This window comes from Hemiscyllium ocellatum, chromosome 9 (assembly GCF_020745735.1).
Source record: "Hemiscyllium ocellatum isolate sHemOce1 chromosome 9, sHemOce1.pat.X.cur, whole genome shotgun sequence".
Taxonomy (NCBI): domain Eukaryota; kingdom Metazoa; phylum Chordata; class Chondrichthyes; order Orectolobiformes; family Hemiscylliidae; genus Hemiscyllium; species Hemiscyllium ocellatum.
Genome location: NC_083409.1, coordinates 105,741,986 through 105,754,568, shown reverse-complemented (window position 1 = coordinate 105,754,568; position 12,583 = coordinate 105,741,986).

Below are 12,583 nucleotides of genomic sequence, written 5' to 3'. Positions count from 1 at the left end.
CTCTGCAAAGGAGACCACAAGCATGTGTACAAACACAGTGCAGTCAATGGACAGTTGGTGGGGTTGATCCTGTGATCATGGGAAAAGGGTTTACCATCCCTTAATGTTGGGAGTGGATCTCTAGAATTTAGAAGCTAAAGGATTGATCAAGATATTAACAGGAAAAGACAAGGTAGATAAAGTAGGGCCAGGAGAAATGTCAGGAAGGTTGAAAAAGTTGCCCATTACATCCCTTTTAAATCTTTCTCCTACATCTACTAAAATCCATTCCCTCCTGACACTCAGTAGCAACAGTGTGTACTATCTACAAGATGCATTGCAGAAATGCACCAAATATCCTTCGACAGCTCATTCCAAACTCACAACTTCTTCCATCTGGAAGGACAAGGGCAGAAGATAGATGGAAACACCACCTCCTGCACGTTACCCTCCAAGTCCCTCACCATCGACACTTGGAAATGTGTTGCCGTTCTTTCACTGTAGTTGTGTCAAAATCTTGGTATTTCCTCCCCAGAGGCACTGTGGGTCTACCCATAGATCATGGACTGCAGCAATTCAAGAAGACAGCTCACCCCCACCTTCTCAAAGGTAACTCCGTTGGCTAGCCAGCAGCACCCACATCCCACAAGTGAACACAAAAAAAATCCAGTGACGTTATCTGTAATCTCTGAGCCAAAGTTGGAAGATATGTTTTCAATCTCCAACTCATCAATAATTCTGATAGTGTGAATCCATTCTGGTGCAATGATAATCTGAAGTTTAATATTATAAGATTTATCTTTTGTTCTTTTTCAATTTGTCCTGATTGGACAACTTCTCATTTGACTGTTCCATTTGCTCAAGGATAGTGGAGTGAAGTTGTGAAACGTGAAATTATATTGACATGTAAATCTCTTCAGCTGATACCCACCTTAGTTTGTCAGTCTTTCCCAAGGTTGTCATGAGGATGACATGCAACTTGTTAGTTGCCCCGGTTGGAGTTGGTTAGCACAGTTACTGAGGCTGATGCAGAGTGATGCCAATAGTGTGGGTTCAATACGCATACCAGCTGAGGTCATGTACCTTCTGAGTTGTGCTGACCCTCACCTCACTGGAGAGTCACAGTGTCACAGAGATGTACAGTACAGAAACAGACCCTTCAGTCCATCTCGTTCATGCTGACCAGATATCCCAATCAAATCTAGTCCCATTTGCCAGCACTTGGATCTTATCATTCTAAATAATTCCTGTTCATTAAGTCATAGAGTCATTGAGATATACAGCATGGGAACAGACCCTTCGGTCCAACATGTCCATGCCGACCAGATATCCCAACCCAATCTAATCCCACCTGCCAGTAACTGGCCCACATCCCTCCAAACCCTTCCTATTCATATACCCATCCAAAGGCCTCTTAAATGTTGCAATTGTACCAGCCTCCACCACATCCTCTGGCAGCTCATTCTATACACGTAACACCCTCTGTGTGAAAAAGTATCCCCTCAGGTCTCTTTTATATCTTTCCCCTCTCAACCTGAACCTATGCCCTCTACTTCTGGACTCCCCAACCCCAGGAAAAAAACTTTGCCTATTTACCCTATCCATGCCCTTCATAACTTTGTAAACCTCTATAAGGTCACCCCTCAGCCTCCGACACTCCAGGGAAAACAGCCCCAGCCTGTTCAACCTCTCCCTATAGCGCAAATCCTCCAACCCTGGCAACATCCTTGTTAATCTTTTCTGAACCCTTTCAAGTTTCACAACATTTTTCTGATAGGAAGGAGACCAGAATTGCACGCAATATTCTAACAGTGGCCGGACCATGTCCTGTACATGACCTCCCAACTTCTGTACTCAATACTCTGACCAATAAAGGATAGCATACCAAACACCTTCTTCACTATCCTTTCTGAGACTTCACTTTCAAGGAGCTATGAACCTGCACTCAAGGTCTCTTTGTTCAGCAACACTCCCTTGGACCTTACCATTACGTGTTTAGGTCCTGCTAAGATTTGCTTTCCCAAAATGCAGCACATCACATTTATCTGAAGTAAACTCCATCTGCCACTTTTCAGCCCATTGGCCCATCTGGTCAAGATCCTGTTGTAATCTGAGGTAACCCTCTATGCTGTCCACTACACCACCAATTTTGGTATCATCTACAAACTTACTAACTGCGTCTCTTATGCTTGCATCCAAATCATTTATGTAAATGACAAAAAGTAGAGGACCCAGCACCGATCCTTGTGGCACTCCACTTGTCACAGGCCTCCAGTCTGAAAAATAACCCTCCACCACCACCACCCTCTGTCTTCTACCTTTGAGCCAGTTCTGTATCCAAATGGCTAGTTCTCCCTGTATTCCATGAGACCTAACCTTGCTAATCAGTCTCCCATGGGGAACCTTGTCGAATGCCTTACTGAAGTCCATATAGATCACATCTATTACTCATCAATCCTCTTTGTTACTTCCTCAAAAAACTCAATCAAGTTTGTGAGACATGATTTCCAAAGCACAGAGCCATGTTGACTATCCCTAATCAGTCCTTACCTTTCCAAATACATGTACATCCTGTCCCTCAGGATTCCCTCCAACAACTTGCCTACCACTGAGGTTAGGCTCACCGGTCCATAGTTCCTTGGCTTGTCCTTACCACCCTTCTTAAAGAGTAGCACCATGTTTGCCAACTTCCAGTCTTCCGGCACCTCACCTGTGACTATCGATGATATAAATATAACAGCAAGAGCCCAGCAATCACTTCTCTAGCTTCCCACAGAGTTCTCAGGTACACCTGATCAGGTCTTGGGGATTTATCCACCTTTAACTGTTTCAAAACATCCAGCACTTCCACCTCTGCAATCTCGAAATTTTGCAAGATGTCACCATCTATTTCCCTACAGTCTATATCTTCCATATCCTTTTCCACAGTAAATTTTTGTCCTTAATGTATTTGCAAAAACCCTTTGGATTCTCCTTAATTCTATTTGCAAAAGCTATCTCATGTCCCTTTTTGCCCTGATTTCCCTCTTAAGTATACTCCTACTGCCTTTATACTCATCTAAGGATTCACTCGATCTATCCTGTCTATACCTGACATATGCTTCCTTCTTTTTCTTAACCAAACCCTCAATTTCTTTAGTCATCCAGCATTCCCTATACCTTCCAGCATTTCCTTTCACCCTAACAGGAAGATACTTTTTCTGGATTCTCATTATCTCATTTCTGAAGGCTTCCCATTTTCCAGCCGTCCCTTTACCTGCGAACATCTGCCTCCAATCAGTTTTTGAAAGTTCTTGCCTAATACCGTCAAAATTGGCCTTTCTCCAATTTAGAACTTCAACTTTTAGATCTGGTCTATCCATTTCCATCACTATTTTAAAATGAATAGAATTATGGTCGCTGGCCCCAAAGTGCTCCCCCACTGACACCTCAGTTACCTGCCCTGCCTTATTTCCCAAGAGTGGCTCAAGTTTTGCACCTTCTCTAGTAGGTACATCCACATACTGAATCAGAAAATTGCCTTGTACGCACTTAACAAATTCCTCTCCATATAAACCTTTAACTCTATGTCAGTCCCAGACTATGTTTGGAAAGTTAAAATCCCCTACCATTACCATCCTTTTATTCTTAGCTGAGATCTCCTTACAAGTTTGTTTCTCAATTTCCATCTGACAGTTAGGGGGTCTATAATACAATCCCAATAACGTGATCATATACCCATCCAGATGCCTTTTAAATGTTGTAATTGTACCAGCCACCCAAAACTTGGTCTGACAGCTCATTTTATACATGCACCACCCTCTGTGTGAAAAACTTGCCCCTTAGGTCCCTTTCTAATCATTCCTCTCTCACCTTAAACCGTGCCCTCTAGTTCTGGACTCACTGACCCCAGGGAAAATACTTTGTCTATTTTTCCTATCCATGCCCCTCATGATTTTGTAAACCCCTGTGAGGTCATCCCTCAGCCTCCGACGCTCCAGGGAAAACAGCCCCAGCCTGTTCAGCCTCTCCCTATAGGTCAAATCGTCCAACCCTGGCAACATACTTGTAAGTTTTTTCTGAACCCCTTCAAGCTTCACGACATCCTTCCAATAGGAAGGAGACCAGAACTGCACGCAATATTCTAACAGTGGTCAAATCCATGTCCTGTACAACTACAACATGACCACCCAACTCCTGTACTCAATACTCTTACCAATAAAGAAAAGAATACCAAACACCTTCTTCACTATCCTATCTACCTGAGACTCTACTTTCAAAGAGCTATGAACCTGCACTCCAAGGTTTCTTTGTTCAACAATGCTCCCAAGTCCTTGCCATTAAGTGTATAAGTCCTGCTAAGATTTGTTTTCCCAAAACGCAGCACATCACATTTATCAAAATTAAACTCCATCTGCCACTCCTCAGCCCATTGGCCCATCTGATCAAGATTCCATTGTAATCTACGGTAAGCTTCTTCATCACCAATTTTGGTGTCATCTGCAAACTTATTAACTGTACCTCTTATGTTCATCTCCAAATCATTTGTATAAATATTGAAAATAAGTGGACCCAGCATCGATCCTTGTGGCACTCCACTGGTCACAGGCCTCCAGTGTGAAAAACAACCATCCATCACCACCCTCTGCCTTCTACCTTTGAGCCAGTTTTGTTTCCAAATGGCTAGTTCTCCCTGTATTCCGTGCGATCTAACCTTGCTCATCAATCTCCCATGGGGAACCTTATCGAACGCCTCACTGAAGTCCATATAGATCACATCTACTGCTCTGCCCTCATCAGTCCTCTTTGTTACTTTTCCAAAAAGCTCAATCAAGTTTGTGAGACATGATTTTCCTCACACAAAGCCACGTTGACTATCTGTCATCAGTCCTTGCCTTTCCAAATGCATATAAATCCTGTCCTTCAGGATTTCCTCCAAAAACTTGCCCACCACTGATGTCAGGCTTACCAGTCTGTAGTTCCCTAGCTTGTCCTTACCACCTTTCTTAAGTAATGGTACCATGTTAGCCATGTCCGATTTCTGGCACCTCACCTGTGACTACCGATGATACAAATATCTCAGTCAGGGGCCCAGCAATCACATTCCTTGCTTCCCACAGAGTTCTAGGGTACACCTGATCAGTTCCTGTGGATTTATTCACCTTTATTCATTTCAAGGCATCCAGCACTTACTCCTCTGTAATATGGGCATTTTTCAAGATGTCACCACCTATTTCCCCACTTTCTATAACCTTCCATGTCCAGTAAACACTGATGTAAATATTCATTTAGTGTCTCCCCCATGTCCTGCAGCTCCACACAAAGGCTGACTTTGCTGATCTTTGAGGAGCCCTATTCGATCCCTAGTTACCCTTTTGACTTTAATGTATTTGTAAAAACCCTTTGGAAGCTCCTTAACCATATTTGCCAAAGCTATCTAATGCAGGTCAATGGTGATTTTACCAGATTTCAACTCCCTAGAGCTACTTAGAATCCCTACAATGTGGAAGCAGGCCATTTGGCCCATCGAGTCCATACCGACCCTCCAAAGAGACCCACCCGCCCTGTAACCTTTCATTTCCTATGGCTTATCCACCTTGCCTACAAATCCCTGGTCGCTATGGGCAATTTAGCCTGGCCAATCCACCTAACCTGCATATCTTTGGACTGCTTGAGACCCTTAAACGTTATTTACAAAATCATGGTCATACATACACTCTTTTTGGCTCTGGCAGAGTTTTTTTAGATGTTTGTTAGGTCTTTAACATTCCTTATTTCAACTTAATTTAGAGACTGCTGCTACTGCTAAATGCCTTTATACATCACATGTACATACTCAGTCTGTAACCACACAGAGGTGATTCTGTGCAGTCAGGAATGAGTTTTATACCAATTGGTAACAGCAGGCACTTTGTTGCATCGATTATTTGGCACTTTTATCATTATTACATCACTATTCTTGTTATTCAATTCCAATTTTTGCATGTTTATTGCTCCAACCCATCACCTCTTTGGATGATGAAAACTCCCCCCCCCCCGGGCTCATTTGCAGTTAGTCTCTCTGTGGGATTGAGAACAATTATTTTGCTGTTTCTCTCACTGGGTAAACACTTCCTTCCCAGGCTGATCCCAGAAACACAGGAAAAAATGCACCAGTTCTGAGATTTGAAGAGAAAAGTCATTCGGAAAGCATTAGCTGAATGTTAGCAAAAAATAAATATCACAAAGGAAAGATAAGCGTTAAAAATGCATTCACAATTATTCCTTTTTGTGCTGGCAAACTTTAACCTTCAACATTCCTTCACCGACACATTAAAATGGAAAATACAGCTTTAATGTGCAGATATAGACACAAACAAATCTCCTTTTTCCGACTCAGAATGTCCCAGAACTCTTTCACAAATGCTACAGATGCTGGAAATCTTAAAAAAACACAATGTTTGCAGGAGACTCTCAGCAGGTCAGTTAGCTTCTGTTCTGACGAACAGAGTGAATGATATTACTCAATGACCTCTCATCAGAGGTCTCGATTAATGAAACCATCGACCTGAAATGTTAACCGTGTTTCCACAGATGCCACCTGACTTCCTGAGTTCTTCCAATTTTGCATTTCTTTGCATTCATTAAGGGGTGTGGACATCACTGGTTGGGCGAGCATCTATTATCTGTCTCTTGTTGCACTTGAACCGTTGCAGACCACACACTGTGGGTAGACTCATTATTCTGTTAAGGAGGGAATTCCAGGATGTTTGAACCCAGTGAAGAACGGTGATGCATTTTCAAGTCAGAAGCATAGGCGACTTGGAGGGGAGCTTGCAGATGGTAGTGTTCTAATGGATGGGATGTCCTTGGTGACATGGTGGCTCAGTTGTTAGCACTGCTGCCTCACACCACCAGGAACCCTGGTTTGATTTCCAGCTCGAACAACTCACTGTGTGGAGTTTTCCACATTCTCTCTGTGTCTGCGTGGGTTTCCTCTGAGTGCTGTGGTTTCCTCCCACAGTCCAAAGATGTGCAGGTCAAGTGAATTGGCCATGCTAAATTGCCCACAGTGTTAGGTGCATTAGTTAGGGGTAAATATAGGGTGGGGGAATGAGTGTGGGTGGGTTACTCTTCAGAGGGTCAGTGTGGACTTGTTGGGCCAAATGGCCTGTTTCCATACTGTAGGTAATCTAATCTTGTCCTTCTGGAGATCATTTGTTTAGAAAGTGCTATCTTAAGATATTTGGCAAATTTCTGCAGTGCATCGTATAAATGGTTACACACTGCTGCTACTGAACATCAGTGGTGGAGGGAGTGGGTGTTCTTTCCTATTTCACCATTGATCAGTTGTTATTAGTGGCAGGATTACAGTCAGTTTCCTTCACTTTTTCATTTGTGACCCTACCTTCAACTTGTTAATCCTTGTACTGTCAAATTGTCTTTTGAAATCTCTGTCCCTCTGCCTCATTCACTTCCTTCAAGGAACTCCTTAATGCCTCACTCTTTGTCAAAAGTTTTTGGTCTTTATTCCTAATCTCTCACGATGTAGCTCAGTATTAAATTTTGTTCAGACTTTTACATGCAAAACACCATGGGGCAATTTCCTAAGTTAAAGATGCCACATAAAAACAAGGTAGAGTTTTGTTGTTGGGAGTCAACGTTACCTTTCTGTTCAGCCTAAGCTGGTTTCTAAATGGACATTAATTTTGTCTCTTCAAGGAAGCTTGGTAAATGTGAGACTATCATCTCCATGATCTTTTTCCATTCTGCCACGTTTTGAAAAAAGTCTCATTCCCCCACCCTATATTTACCCCTAACTAGTGATACAAATTCAGTGGAGCAACGCTTCATAGTTTTTTGGGAGAATAATTTAATTGCATCGAGGTCAGATTCAGCATCTAGTTGTGGCAAGAGTTTAATCTTAAGGACATCCGATAATATGCACTTACAGAGTAGCCCTATACTGCCATCCAGGTAATAAATACCCATCCCTATTTGCCCAGAGGGCAGTTAGGAGTCATCTGCATTGCTGTGGGTCTGGAGTCACATGTAGGCCAGACCTGGTAAGGATGGCAGCTTCCTTCCCTAAAGGACTTTAATGAGCCAGGTGGGTTATTCCAACAATCAGCAATGGTTCCATGATCATCATTAGATTCTTAATTCCCGAATTTTTTATTAAATTCAAATTCAATCATCTGCCATGACAGGATTCAAACTCAGGTCTCCAAAGCATTGCTAGGTCTCTGAGTTAACAGGCTAGTGATGACACCACTAGGCCATTACCTCCCCTCAAGCGGCAACTAAATGTAATCACAACAGTGTGAAGTAACGTTGAACACAGAAAGATATTCACCTTACGTGTTCCATTTTCCAAGGCATCAAATTCATTCTTTTCCAATTGCAATATGAGATGGTTTTCTAAAAGAGTTCTATATTTTCTTGGTCTCAGTTGCCACTCCCGAATGTCTTACAATCGATCACTGTCCATGTACAGGCAAAGTCCCTGATGTCTATCTTGAACATACAATCACAGCTGTGGTTCATTGGATGTTACTCTTACTCCTGAGTAATGGAATAGTTACTGCACAGAAAGAGGCCATTTCATGCTCTCAGCCAGTACATCTCAGATCTTATCTAATCCTCGTGTCACCTTTGGTTCCTTTATTCATTCCTTTTAAATCATTACCCTCTTTTGTTTTTAATGTCTTTATTTCCGGAATATGGATGTCCCTACATAGACACCCTTTATTGCCCAACTCCAAATGTCCTGCATGGTGGTGAGCTGTCTTCTTGAACTGCTGCAGTCATGGGGTCTGGGGACACCCACAGTACCATTAGGGAGGTAATTGCAGGAATTTGACTCAATGTCTCTGAAGGGACAGCAATATCATTCCAATCGTATCTTCTTGACTCCTGTCACCAATGGGAACAGCTTCGCCCTGTTGACTCTGTCTGGACACTTCATGATTTTAAAAGTTTTTATCAAATCTCCTCCCAAACCTCGCTTTTCTAAGGGCAATTTCTATTTGTCTTCTGCAATTGGTCTGTTACATTGTGCATTCTTTACAATTAGTGTGCAGCTGCCCATCTCAAGGGAAGCCCAGTTTTCACAAGCCCTGTCCTTTCCCTGTATTGCACATTCCTGACTGCCACTGAGTTTTCCCAATTAAGCAATGAAATTGAAGCCCCTCAGCTCTGAATCCATTCCCATAAATTGTTCCAGTACCCTCTCTAAAAGCCTTAACCGAAAAGTGTGATGGTAACAATGTTTCAATTGAAGACATATTAATGTCTCATAAAAGTTCGCCGTAGCTTCGTTGCTTTTGTGCTTTGTATATTTATCTATAAAGCCAGAAGTTTGCAAGTTCATGTCCTGCTCCAAAGGTCTGAATGCAAAATTATGGTTGAGATTTCTCAATGAAAACAGATTCGCTGTTCATTTTTGTTTTTGCATGCAGCAGAACTACTGATCATCTGGCAGCATCTGTGGTGAGAGAAACAAAGTTAATGTTTTGAGTCCAGTTCAAGTTCAGAACTTCTGAACAAGAGTCATACTAGACTCAAAGTGTGGAGGTGCCGGTGTTGTATTTGGGTGGACAAATACAGGAATCACGACACCAGGTTATAGTCTAACATTTTTAATTGAAATCACAAGCTTTCAGAGTGCTGCTCCTTCATCAGGTAAAGTCATTTCTCCTGTCGATGGAGCAGCGCTCCAAAAGCTTGTGATTTCAAATAAAAATGTTGGACTATAAGCTGTGACTTCTGGTTTTACCAGACTCAAAACATTAATTCCATTTTTCTCTCTCTACTGATGCTGCCAGACTTGCTGAGCATCTCACGCATTCTCAGTGTTTCAGATCTCCAGCATCCGCAGCATTGTGCTTTAAAATGATATTGTTTCATTGACTGTAATTCAAAAGACTGTGCTCTGGAAATGTAAGCATTTCAGTCGTCACCCTTTCAGAATCCTGAGTGAAAAAGAAGATTTTCTTATCTGTTATTTTTCATTTCTGTCCACTAATACTGGGATGATTGATTAGTAAGCTTGTAGAATAAACACATTCATGCCATACTCCCGAAGGAGAAGTTGAACCAGAGGTTAGGAGCTACACCATTGTGAGAGTAATTGAATGCTGACTTGCATGTTAGGAATGCATTTCTGTGCCTAGGAAGACTTGGTCCACAAAACAAACTTCACACAGGAACTGGCTCTGCTAACAACGTAACACATCTATACTGATGCTTTCCTTGATTTATTCACAGGATGTGGACATCACTGGCTAGGCCAGCATTTATTGCCACTCCCTAATTGCCCAGAGGGCATTTAAGAGTTAACCACATTACATGGAGTCACGTGTAGGCTAACCCTGGTAAGGATGGCAGTTTCCTTCTCTAAAGAACACTAATGAACTAGATGGGTTTTTCCAACAATCAACAATGGGTTCACGTCACCATTGGACTCCTAATTGGAGATTTTTATTGAATTCACATTCCAGCATCTGCTATGGTGGCATTCATACTTGGATCCCCAGTTCGGGGTTGGGAGTGAGGGAGATGGGGGTGGGAGGCAGGGGTGATCTCTGGGTTAACAGTCCAGTGATAATAGCCCGAGGCCATCTGCCTCCCTGCAACTGCAAAGGAAGCATTGATATTTTGTTGCTTTTCTCTGTGGAGAGAGCTAAGTTTCACAGCTGACTCTGGTGTGATAGCACGTTTAGAAGTCCCAGTGCATGGATTAGAAATCTAATTATCACAGACTGAAACAAGGGACTGTAAATTGCCTGGCCGGGTAGTGGGACTATCACCATCCTGAGATCTCTGCAAGCTGTAATTGGCTAATGCTGGGATGCTCCAAGACCAAGTGAACTCCAGCCAAACACGAGCTAAGAAGTTGCACAATTAGTAAGTACCACTCCAAAAGGATGCTTAGAAAACGAAGGTTGCAATGCATTAAATTACAAGTTATAATTACAAGACTTGTCTAAGTCATGCAGCTCTCTGTGTGAGAGCTGACAGTGCATAAGGCCAATTTAAAACCTATAAGCCTGAGAAGAATTGGCTGGATGCGTGCTTAATTACATTAACTTAATGCGCAGCATCATTCTGAAAATGAATTGTGCAGCAAGACGTGGAGAACAAAAAGGAGTCCAGGTTTTCATAGTCAGATGCCCGTACATTGTAATTTACTATCTTTCTAAATGCTCCGTGCTCTTCCCTCAGCCTCCCTGCGCAACCTAATACTACTGTACACCCTCATTTGTCAAAACCTTGACTGGCTTTATCTGAGCAGTAGCTCAGTCAGAAGCACTCACTGTATCGAGATCAGAAGGTTAGGTCCAATGGTTTATGCACAATCGTTTAGGACTGAAAAAGGAATTCTGAGTTATCAAAGCTGCTGTCTTTTCGGCGATGAGATGTACAGAAGAAGCCATTCAGGTCTGCACAGGCAAAATCTACTCTAAATGGACTCTTGCTCTGGCATTAGGTCCACTGCCTTGAATGTCACCACATATCACATTGTTTCATAGAATCCCTACAGTGTGGAAACAGACTCTTCGGCCCAACAAATCCACACTGACCGTCCGAAGGGTAATCCACCCAGATCCCTACCCTAATATCTGATATTTATCCCTCCCTAATACACATCCCTGAACACGATGGGCAATTTAGCATGACCAATTCACCTAAGCTGCGCATCGTTAGACTGTGGGAGGAAACCAGACACCCAGAGGAATCACATACAGACAAACTCTACACAGTCACCCAAGCCTGGAATTGAACCCAGGTCCCTGGTGCTGTGAGGCAGCAGTGTTAACTACTGAGCCACCCCAACCTTTTGTAAAGATTGTGAGGTTTCCAGCCTCAACAAGCCTCCCAGGCAGTGCACTCCAGATTCCGACCACCCTCTGGAGGCAATATCTCCCTCAAATTCCCTCTACACCTCCTGCTTTACACTTTACAATTAAGCCCCCTCATCATTGACCCTTCAGCTTAGGGAAACAGCTGCTTCCTATCCACCCTGTCCATGCCCCTTATAATCTTATCACCTCTGTCAGGTCATCCTTCAAACTCTCTGCTCCAAAGGAAACAATCTGAGCTTATCCACTTCTCTTCATAGCTAAAATTTTCCTACCCAGGCAACATCCTGGTAAATTGTCTCTGCATCCCTTACATTGCCATCACATCCTTCCTATAGTGCAGTGACCAGAACTGCACACAGTATCCCAACTGTGGCCGAATCAAAGCTTCAATATAACCCCCCCGCCTTTAGAATTCATGCCATGACTGATCAAAGCCAGCATCCTGTGTGCCTTCTTAACAAACCATTCGCTCCGTCCTAAATAAAAAATGAAAGAAGTGTAAATCAGAAAGAAAAGCAGAGATTTCTGGAGAAGATCAGCAGGTCTGGCAGCATTTGTGGAGAGAAATCAGACTTAATATTTCAGGTCCGGTAACCTATTCTCAGAACATTAACTCTGATTTCTCTTCACAGATGCAGCCAGAGCTGCGGAGCTTTTCCAGCAACTTCTGTCCTGCCACCTTTGGGAATTGTGTACAAGCATCCAGTATCCTCTGTTCCTTTGAGCTTCCTACTGTCCTGCCATTCATTGTCTTGGTACTTCCCCTAAAGTGCATCACA